The sequence below is a fragment of the Oryctolagus cuniculus genome, chromosome 4 (genome assembly GCF_051225735.1).
Source record: "Oryctolagus cuniculus isolate XC-2025 breed Fujian yellow rabbit chromosome 4, ASM5122573v1, whole genome shotgun sequence".
Taxonomy (NCBI): domain Eukaryota; kingdom Metazoa; phylum Chordata; class Mammalia; order Lagomorpha; family Leporidae; genus Oryctolagus; species Oryctolagus cuniculus.
In genome coordinates, this window is record NC_142870.1 from 159,937,501 (window position 1) to 159,948,439 (window position 10,939).

The 10,939-nt window shown below is 42.5% G+C and overlaps 1 long non-coding RNA gene and 1 pseudogene across 5 annotated transcripts in view; both read left to right on the forward strand.

Moving 5' to 3' along the window:
* The window catches only part of LOC127490183 (uncharacterized), a 63,276-nt gene extending 52,636 nt beyond the window's left edge, over positions 1-10,640 (forward strand). Inside the window, exons 3-5 of one of the 5 annotated variants that reach the window (XR_016232854.1) lie at positions 2,281-2,419; positions 3,887-4,065; positions 10,111-10,640. This is a non-coding gene — a long non-coding RNA (uncharacterized LOC127490183). The remainder of the gene's footprint in view (positions 1-2,280; positions 2,420-3,886; positions 4,066-10,110) is intronic. The other 4 variants (XR_016232856.1, XR_016232853.1, XR_016232855.1 and 1 more) reach the window with 4 other exon arrangements.
* LOC100349679 (large ribosomal subunit protein uL18 pseudogene) lies at positions 377-1,241 on the forward strand (annotated as a pseudogene).
* Positions 10,641-10,939: the final 299 nt, after the last annotated feature.

A 10,939-nucleotide genomic window follows, 5' to 3' on the forward strand; every position in this document is an offset into this window, starting at 1 on the left:
TTTGTTTCTCGTAGTTAATGGAGGTAACAATTGCATGGGGCAAGAGAAGAGGGCTTGGTTTCAATTTCGGATCTGCCATTTGTTAGGTGGCAATGCGACCTGGGACAAGCCAGTCAGCTGCACTCTGCCTCCGTTCCTTCTCTCCGAAGTGGGGAGAGCACTCGCCCCTTGCATTGCACATGACTGCTTTTAGGACCACCAAAAAAACCACTGTGCAAATGTGAAGAATTAGGGCTGACAGTTAACAGTGCTACTTATCATTTATTAGACACACACAAAAAATTCTCCAGGCTCTGTGCTGATCACTGGAAATACAGAGTAAACGCTGGGCCTGCAGGTCTGTGTCGAGCCACGCTGCGGGGCTCGGTTCCGCAGGATGGCGCTTGCTAAAGTTGTCGAGAACAAGGCCTGCTTTAGGAGACACCAAGTGAAGTGGGGAGGGTGACGAGAGAATAAAGCTGATTACTATGCTCGGAAACGCTTGGCGGTCCAGAATAAGAATAAGTGCAGCACGCCCAAGTCCAGGATGCCCGTCCACGTAACTAACAGAGAGATCGTTTGGATCATTTGTCACATTGTTTCTGCCTGTATAGAAGGGGATATGGTAGTCTGTGCGGCTTATGTGCATGAGCTATGAAAATACAGTGCAAAAGTTGGCCTGACCAATACACTGCAGCACACGGGCCTGCTGCGGGCTCGCAGGCTTCTCAGTAGGTTTGGCATGGACAAGGCCAAGCGGAGGGGCCTGGAGATGACCACAATGTGGACAGCACGGATGGTCAGCCTGGTGCCCTGACCCGCTATTTGGATGCAGGCCTTGTCAGGACTACTGCTGGCACTAAGGTTTTTGGAGCCCTGAAGGGAGCGTGGGTGGAGGTGTGTCCATCCTTCACAGTACGATTTCCTGGTTCCGAATCTGAGAACGAGGAGGTTAATGCAGAAGGACTTTGGAAGCACATTTTGGGCAGAACATTGCAGATTGCATGCATTTCTCAGTGAAGAAGGTGTAGATGATTACAACGCAGACAGAAAGAACAGTGGGGCTCCAGCATGATGGAGGGGACATGTAAGAAAGCCCACATGTCTGTAGGGGAGAATCCAGTGGATGAGAAGCAGCCCAAGAGAGAAGTTCAAAGGAAGAGGTGGAACCGCCCCAAATAGCCCTTGCCCGGGAGGAAGATTGGCTAGCTTGAAAGGAGGCAAGCTTGAGCAAAGCTCAGGGGTGGGCTGCTGGGAGCTAGAATGAACAATTTTCTAGGAAGAGTTTTCTGATAAAGACAATAAACTTATTAACCAAGCCAAAAAAAAAGTAGAGTAAATGTTTAAAATTTCATTTAATCCTCACAATAAACATACAAGCTTAGCTTTTTTAAACTGTTTTTTTTTAGTTTAAAATTAAACTCATCATTTTTATTTTTTTAAAGACTTTATTTATTTATTTGAGAGGTAGAGTTACAGACAGAGAGAGGAAGAGGCAGAGAGAAATGTCTTCCATCCGCCGGTTCACTCCCCAAATGGCTGCAACCACTGGAGCTGGGCGGATCTGAAACCAGGACCCAGGAGCTTCTTCCAACTCGGGTGCAAGGGCCCAAGGACTGGGGCCGTCCTCTACCGCCTTCCCAGCCACAGCAGAGAGCGGGATCGGAAGTAGAGCAGCCGGGACTCGAACTGGCGCTCCTATGGAATGCCGGCATCACAGCCAGAGTCAGCCTCCATGCCAGAGTGCTGGCCCCTAAACTTATTATTTTTTGAATTAATTTTGGAGAAGGGGGCCGGCGCCGCGGCTCACTAGGCTAATCCTCCGCCTAGCGGCGCCGGCACCCCGGGTTCTAGTCCCGGTCCGGGCGCCGGATTCTGTCCCGGTTGCCCCTCTTCCAGGCCAGCCCTCTGCTGTGGCCTGGGAGTGCAGTGGAGGATGGCCCAGGTGCTTGGGCCCTGCACCCCATGGGAGACCAGGAAAAGCACCTGGCTCCTGCCATCGGATCAGCACGGTGTGCCGGCCCCAGCAGCCATTGGAGGGTGAACCAACGGCAAAGGAAGACCTTTTTCTCTGTCTCTCTCTCTCTCTCACTGTCCACTCTGCCTGTCAAAAAAGAAATAAAAAAAAAAATTTTGGAGAAGGGGAAACTGAGGCTTTGGAGAAGTGAAAAGGGGCTTGTGCAAGGTCATGGGTATAGTAAGTGGCCTCTTTAACTTTGAATTGTCTGCGTCTGTGATGTAGAGGGGTTGTGAAGGCCAGGTTTTCAGAGCTTTGAATGTTATGTATTTTTCTCCTGCCAGTAGGCTGCTGCTGTTTGACGTTATTTTTGCTAAAAACAACTCAAGAGTCTTAGCATGGAAGTGACAAGGCCTTTCTCGGTGTTGGCGGAGCCAGCCCTCGAGTACATTTGAAGAAAAGAAGAGGTCAAAGACGCGACAGGTACAAACCTTCTGAGTTCTTTTTAGACTATATTTAAACATGCTCTAATGGCAAAGGCAGCAGAAAATCCAGGGCCAGTGCTGCTTCTCTAAAAAGACACATTCTCTTCTAGAAAAGGCCATGGTGGCCCTCATTTTGCAAAGACAATTTCAGTTTTTAGAGTGCAAAATAGTTTTTGAAGTTTGGAAAATAGTAATGTGTTAGTTCTTAACCATAGCTTAAAGCTATCAGTTATAAAAATCCGGTTCCCAGCTGAGCTGTTTAAATTATGTTAAAAAAAAAAAAGCTCAGGTTGTCTGACTACTGTGACGATTAAATGAAATTTTATCTATATTTAGTATATATTAGACTATCAACATGGTGCCTGGTACATATTGTGTGTTCAATAGATGGTGAATATCACTATTAACTGCTAGGAATCATTCCTCATATTTTCCTAGTAATTTTCATTTTCATCCTAACAGCGTTTACTTTGTCCTTGCCTCCCCATGACTAAGAGTCAGCTATTGTGGGTGATGAGAAATTTGCAGATGAGATTGCCATACCCAGACAGGTCTCCTGTTTGCCCTTTCAAAAGTTTCTCTCCATTGGGCTACACGTGTGACTGTCTTGCTCAAATAAATAGAGCAAGAGGAAGTCACGCTTCCTCCAAGAACAGCATTTCTGCTTCCTAGCAGGTAGGCAGATGGGTGGAAAAGGAGTGAATGCCATTGTCAAGGGAACTGTGGATAGAGACGGGCAGGAGTCTGCACAAATGCTCTTACAGGTCGTCTTTACCCAAATCAAATGCTGGAGGCAAAAGGAGGAATGTGTTAGGAGCCCCGTGTCCTGAGGGAGAGGCTGGATGCAGCCATGGCTCAGAAACCAGAGCCAGGACCTGCAGTGCTATCAGGGTGCACATTTCCACATCTCTCAGACTGGCTTCCTGAGCTCAGCTGGAGACATGGTCACTGGCAGTGCCGTGGCAGGCTGTGTCAGGCACCATCTCCAGTGGGGGAGGAGCCTCTTTCCCGGACTCTGTTTGAAAACTCCCTTGTTGACCTTGTGGTATGTCCACCCCTGGACCCATCACTGTGTACTGTAATTGGAAGCCTGTGTTAGACCTCAGGGTTAGAGCTTGGAGAGGAGCAACTTCCTAATAGAAAGAAAGAGGGGATTGTACCCAAACAGGAGAAGGGTATTTGGATATCTGTAAGATATCTACTACAGATTGTATGGTGTAGACATGTCTGTGGTTAATCCATGTAAAAGCATCCATCACTATCTTTGGGTTGTCAATCCTCTGCATTTATATAGCAGTTTCTGGAGTATATTGATAGCTTTATCTCATTTGAATCCTTATCATTCTCTGAAAAAGGTTGGGTACCCAGGAACTTGCATTCAGGGGAGGTAAAGTGACTGGTCCGAGGCCATCTGCTGAAATATTTGGTTTGGATGAATCTTGCTAACTTTGATCTATTCGTTCAGAGGAAGCAAACATCAATCCCCCAGTGCCATCCTAGGAATTCATTCTGCATTAATTCTCACATGCATGCAGCATGGTTCATCACAACAAGGATCACAATCACCGCCAGCATTCAGGAGCAGGAGGATGGCTAAGAGATTTATGGTGCATCCATTTGATGGAACACTGTGCGTACGTCCAGGTAGGGAAAGGTTTTTAGTTGAAAACACAGTTGCAAAACAATGAATAAAGCATGGTATCATTTATGTAAAAGAAAAAAACAACATATATTGAAAAAGACTGGAAGAATACACTTTAAGCATAAATGTGGCCCATATTGGGGATATGGGTAAGAAAGAGAAGGGATCTTGGAGGCCCTTCATATTATACATATGTGTTGCCTGAATGTTTTACAGGGACGTAACCATGTGTGACTTTTGTCATAAAAGCAAATAGAACAAAATCCAAAGCATTGTTCCCAGACCATTATTTTGTCCAAGGCCCAAGACGTTGTGAATAAACACTCAGTAAACAATAGCTATTATTATTATTTATTATTTTTACTGTAAAGACTGCTTTAGTGTAGCGAGGCAAAGTCACTTTGTTTTAGCTTGTGTAGAGAATGTTTGGTTCCTTTATCTGTGATGTGGGGACTCTCTAGACAGAGCTGAAACTCACCCCAGGAAGGTTGGCCTCCGTTCTCCAGGCTCCGTTCCCTGCAGGAGCCCCCGGGCTGGGCCAGGTTAACCCCTTTTCTTTCCTGGTCCTTACTATAATTGTAACTGGGTGGTTATTTGTGTCACTGTTTGTCTAATGTGTCGACTTACAATTTTCAAAAAGTTTAAAACATGATTTTCACCCAAATGTATAGTAAGTACCTGCCAAAGATTTATCCAACTTGGGAGACCTGCAACAATGATTGGCCTGATTCAAAAGCATTTGTCAGTTGGGAAAGCTGTGTGGAAGCAAGTGAGCACAGACACAATGGGTTAATGTTCTATTGGCAGTAAAGTTAATTCTGGAGTTTTCTTTTGTTCAGGTTTCTCCATTGGACGATGACTACAGCTGATACCTAAGAGAAGCTACTTAGGAAGGAAGGAGGTTTATTTTGGCTCTTGGTGGCTCTGGGAGGGAATCGTTGGCGCTCTCTGACTGCTGTATTCAAAATCTTATGTGTCCTTTGTGGGTATGAATGCCTCTTTCAGCTTAGAGCAAATGTTCTGTGGCAGAAGGTCCTGTAAGGTACCCACACCTCCAGCCATCCATCCTTGGAAATATCGACTGCAGACATAGATAGCAAACGAACTACAGAAGAAGCTTAAAGTAGAGTTATCTGTTCGCAAGGAGCATGTACTTGGGAAGACAAAATGCGGAATGCAAGTTAAATATTAATAAACTCAGTGGAAGTCTTAGTGCTGGAACTTTGCCAGCCTTAGTATTCCACTCTGTGAAACACAGACACTGGACTGCATCATCTCGCGGGGGCCTTACTTTGAATGTCTTGGCATTCTGTTCAAGATGTAAAAAAAGGAGCCATGGGTAGTACTAGACTCTAAGCCACAGGGAATATGAAATATTAGAAATCAGCCAAGAAAGAATCCAACATCACTTTGAGTGACTTGGAAAATATTTTTCCAAATATAGGGTATACATATGAGGGTACTTCAAAATGTTCATGGAAAAATGGAATTAAAAAATAACCTATTTGACTGTCAAAATATTTCAAAAACTCATATGTAGTTTCTTCTATGAAGTTTTTAAAGACCCTTGCTGTGCATGGATTTCAAAAATATTTACACCTAAATAAACTTATCTTTTAATTTCATTTTCCATAAACTTTTTCAGATGTCTCATAGATTCTTTTGAATATAAACTTGAGGAAGGTGGTTGGATATCACATTTTTACAAAAATCTCTGCTTAAAAGCAGGCATTACCCATGGAGAGAGAATAGGAACAGAAAATCAATAAGTGAACTCTGGAAAGCCCACTTGCCATCAGAGCAAATAGCTGCTCTCCTCTCAATGGGGCTCTCGACCCTTGGCTAAACAGTCAAACAAACAACCTCGGAACCAGCGCAAGCTGAGCAGTGTGGAGAGCTTTTGGCCCACTCGACTGGGCTAAAAGCCTGTGGACGAGTGCTCCCCGGCTTACAGGTGAGACAGGCAACAGAGGGAGCTGTGCTGGGGAGAAGTTAAAAGCAAAGGCGTGCAGGAACCAGGTTTTCGGCGAGACAGTCTTCGTTGTGAAGAGCCACTCTGAGTAAACTCTGTTTTTCAGTTCCAAATCGCTGCAGCGGGAAGCTTCAGTCTGGGGTCGGATCTCTGATGTCTTTGCTGTAGCAGTTCGTTGGCTGTGGCCTCTGGGGTGTCCCTCCTGGAAGCGCCCCCGATGCAGAGTTTGTCCTCCACACTCCTGTCTGTTATTTTTGAGTTTGTTTATTTAAGTTTAGAAGTGAGATTGAACTATCATGTAGGTTTTTCTGTTGGCACCTTTAGGCTTTACAATTAATGTCCCCTTTACCTCATAAAAGCGAGTTGAGTTAATGTTGTTCTCTATATACATGCTGTTCTCTGTCTTTTGGAATGATTTAAGTTGACAACAAAGAGATAAATTGTTTTTGGGAATTTAAGAAAACATTTTAGTGACTTCATAAGTACCATCTGTTTTTTGAAGACATAAGCTTTTTATTTATTTATTTTTAACTGGCACAAAAATTGTATATATTTATGGAGTATTATGTTATGGTTTTGAAACATGTATAGTTTGTGTAATGTTCACCCAGGGCAAATATCTATTGCCTGAAACTTTTTTTTTAACATTTGTTGATTTATTTCAAAGTCAGAGTTACAGAGAGAGGGAGAGACAGAGAGAGAGGGAGATCTTCTACCCTGTGGTTCACTCCCCAGATAGTCCCAATGGCTAGAGCTGGTCCAGGCTGAAGCCAAGAGCTTCTTACAGATCTTCCATGTGTGTAGCAGGAGCCCAAGAACTTGGGCCATCTTGTGCTGCTTTCTCAGGCCAATAGCAGGGAGCTGGATCAGAAGTGGAGCAGCTGACACATGAACTGGCTCCCATATGGGATGCCAGTGTCGCAGGTGGCGTACCAGCTATGCTACTATGCTGGCTCCTATTGCCTGAAACTTTTAATATTTCTTGGTGAAAACATTCAAAATCCTTTCTTCTAGTTTTTCTTTGTCAGAGAAATATGCAGTACATTCTCATTACCCATAGTCATCTACTGTGCAGGAGTTAACTTCTTACTCCTAACTATAACTTAGTGCAGATTAATCAATCTTTCCCATTCCTCTCTCCCACCTACTCACTCCCCAGGCTCTAGTAACTACCACTGTACTCTTAACTTCTATGAGCTCACCTGTCTTTTTAGATTCCACTTGAGGGAGATCATGTGATGCTTGTCTTTCTGGGTTAGCACATTTCACTTAACGTAATAACCTCTAGTTCCATCCATGTTGTTGTAAATGACAAGATTCATCCTTTTTTATGGCGGAGTAATATTCCATTGTGTGTATCATGTTTCCATCATTCACTCATTGGATGATGGACACCTATGTTGTTTCCATTTCTTGGCTGCTGTGAATAGTGCTGCAATAAACATGGGAGTGCAGCTATCTCTTTCACAGAGTGATTTCATCTCCCTTGGCTATAAACCTAGTAGGATTCCTGGATCATATGGCAGTTCTAGTTTTAGTACTTTGAGGAACCTCTGTATTGTTTTCCACAATGGCTGTACTACTTTACATTCCCACCAACAGTGTGTAAAGTACCCTTTTATCCACATCCTCCTCAGCACTTGTTATATTTTGTCTTTTTGATAATAGCCAATCAAATGAGTGAGGTGATAGCTCATTGTGTGTATGTGTGTGTTTGTGTTTTTAAAGATTTATTTATTTATTTGAAAGACAGAATTACAAAGAGAGAGAGGGAGGTAGAGGGAGGGAATCTCCCATCACTGATCCAGTCTCCAAACGGCTGCAACAACTGGGGCTGGGTCAGGCCAAAGCCTGGAGCCAGGAGCTTCATCTAGATCTCCATGTGGGTCTCCCCTGCGGGTGCAGGGGCCCGAGCATTTGGGCCATCCTCCACTGCTTTCACATGTGTATTAGTAGGGAGCCAGACTGGAAGTGGAGCAACTGGGACTTGAACCAGTGCCCATATAGGGTGTCAGCACTGCAGGTGGCAGCTTTACCTGCTAAATCAAAATGCTGGCCCCTCATTGTGGTTTTGATTTGCATTTCCTTGATGATTAGTGATACTGAACATTTTCCCATGTACCTGCTGGCCATTTGTGTATCATCATTAGAGAAATGTCTGCTTAGACCTACCACCATTTTTAATTGAATTATTATTATTTTGCAATTGAGTGAGAACATAAAATTTTAATATGTTTCTACTTCTGTGACTCATCGTGTACATGAGTCTATTTGTATTCTGTATTTTGTGATGACTCAATTTATTATTTCACACTTCAGTAGCTATCCATAGAGTATTAACAGTGATAACTATTAATACATTTAGAAAATAATTTCTACTTTAAAATAATCATTTTTATTCATTAGCAATAACTTTTTCTCACCCAAATTCTACTATTTTTAGTAAATTTGTTAATTTTACCTTTAAAGTACTTATTCATTTTTATTACTTGAAAATCAGAGAGACCTTCCATCGGCTGGTTCACTCCCCGAATGCCTGCAGTAGCCAGGGCTAAGCCAGACTGAAGCCAGTAGTCAGGAACTCCATCGTGATTCCTACCTGGGTGGCAGGGACTCAAGCGCTCGAGGTATTTTTGCTGCCTCCCATGCACCTTAGCAGGAAGCTGGATCAGAAACAGAGGTGGAATTTGATCGCAGGCGCACCATATGGGATGTGGGTCCCCCAAGGGGCAACTTGACCCTCTGTGCACAACACCTTGTTATGTCATGAACTTTAGTAAGTTAAAGAGTCAACCAATTGATTTATAAAATCAATTTTAAAATCTTTTTATTTTGTTCATTTATGTTGTTAGTTTTATAATTTTCATTTTACTGCTTTCTTTGATCTCTTCATAACAGATAAAGGCTCTGCTTTTGTGTTTTTTCTTCTATACTAACCTAGAAAAATGTCTGCATCTAAGCATTGCTTTGGGAGTACCCTATTTATTATAATATAGCAATATCATTTCAAAAAATGTTGTTGCATAAAGAATTTTTCTCAATGCATGAATTACTTATGTACTTAAAATTTTTATGTGATATGGGACTTTTAAATTACGCATGGATTTAAAAACTTTGGCTTATTGAAATATGAGTTATATGAAATACAGTTTACCCCCTTTGTCAGTAGAGTTTAACAACTTTGATGAAGGTATAAGTTGTGTGACAACCACCACAGTGAACTTGTATAACATTCCTGGTGCTGTGTGCTGGACACCTCCAGTCGGTCTGTTGCTGTGGTTCGTTGGTGTTTATGCAGTGTCATGTACGCAGTCACACAGTGTGTTGTCATTCCTGTCTGGCTTCTTTTGCTCAGAATAATACTTATAATAATTTTTAGATTCATCTTTTAAAATATTTGTTTATTTATATGAAAGGCAGAGTTACAGAGAGAGAGGGAGAGACACAGAGAGAGATCTTCCTTCTGCTGGGTCACTCCCCAGATGGCCATAATGGCCAAAGCTGGGCCAGGCCAAAGCCAGGAGCCAGGAGTTTCTTCAGAGTCTCCCACGTAAGGTGGCAGGGGCCCAAGCACTTGGACCATCTTCTGCTGCTTTTTCAGGCACATTAGCAGGGGCTGTATTGGGAACAGATCACCCGGGACTTGAACCGGTGTCCACGTGGGATGCTGGTGTTGCAGGCAGCATCTGTAACCACTAAGCCACAACAGCAGCCCCCAGGCTCATTTTTGTGTTGTATGAGTCAACAGAATGCTTTTCATTTCTGATTAACTCTCCATTATATGGATGCACCACTATCTGCTTACTCATTCACTACTTGGTGATAGTGGGGTTATTTTCATTTTTTGGCTATTATAAGTAAAGCCTTATATAAATCTTGATCATATTTTTAATTTCTAAATGCTTTCAGTATTGTGGGATATTAGGTAGCTTTATCCCTTTTGTCTTCATTCATCTATAATAAGATCAATCTTTGTGAAATTATTCTTAAAAATAAAGACAATGGGGGTATGCAAAATATGGGATAGAATATACTTTATTTTTTCAAATAATAGTGTATATTATTCTCATTTCAGAGAGAGAGAGAGAGGGAGAGAGAGATCGTCCATGCCCTGATTCATTCTCCAAATGCTCACAGCAGCCAAGGATGGAACCAGCCAAAGCTGGGAGCCGGGAACTCCATCCTGGTATCCCATGTGGGTGCCAGGATCCCAAGTGCTTCAGCCACTACCTGTTGCCTCCATGGTGTGCAGTAACAGGAAGCTGGATTAGAAGTGGAAGAGCGTGGACTCCAACCAGGAACTCTGATATGAGATTGCAGGCCTTCCAAGCAGTGTCTCAACAGCTGTACAAAACATTCTCCCCTTGCATTGCCTTTTACAACAATGTATCAACTGCCTACAGGCTGCATTTGCTACAACTTGCCAGTCTCTGCACCTGCTTTACATTTTCCCCTTAAATTTTGCCTACAAATTAAAAAAAGCTTCTTCTAATTGTATCTATTTTAGCTAGCCTGTTGGATTGTTAAAATTTATTGTATTATAATTGTTATAATTATTGTTGTAATTAATCATTTTTATAATTATTATAAAGATTTATTTATTTACTTGTTTTTTCTCCAGAAGCCTTTTATTCAAGGTATACAAACGTCATGCATTTCATATATACAAATTTAAGAACATAGTGATTTTTCCCACCCTACCTGCCTTCCCACCCATACTCCCACCCTTCTGCCCCCCATTCCCATTCTTATTTTTTTACTAAGATCTATTTTCAATTAACTTTATACACATAAGATTAACCCTATACTAAGTAAAGAGTTCAACAAATAGTATATTAAAAAAACCCACGAAAAACACCCGCTCCTCAACAGTCAAGACAAAGCTGTTCAAAGTCATTGCCTCT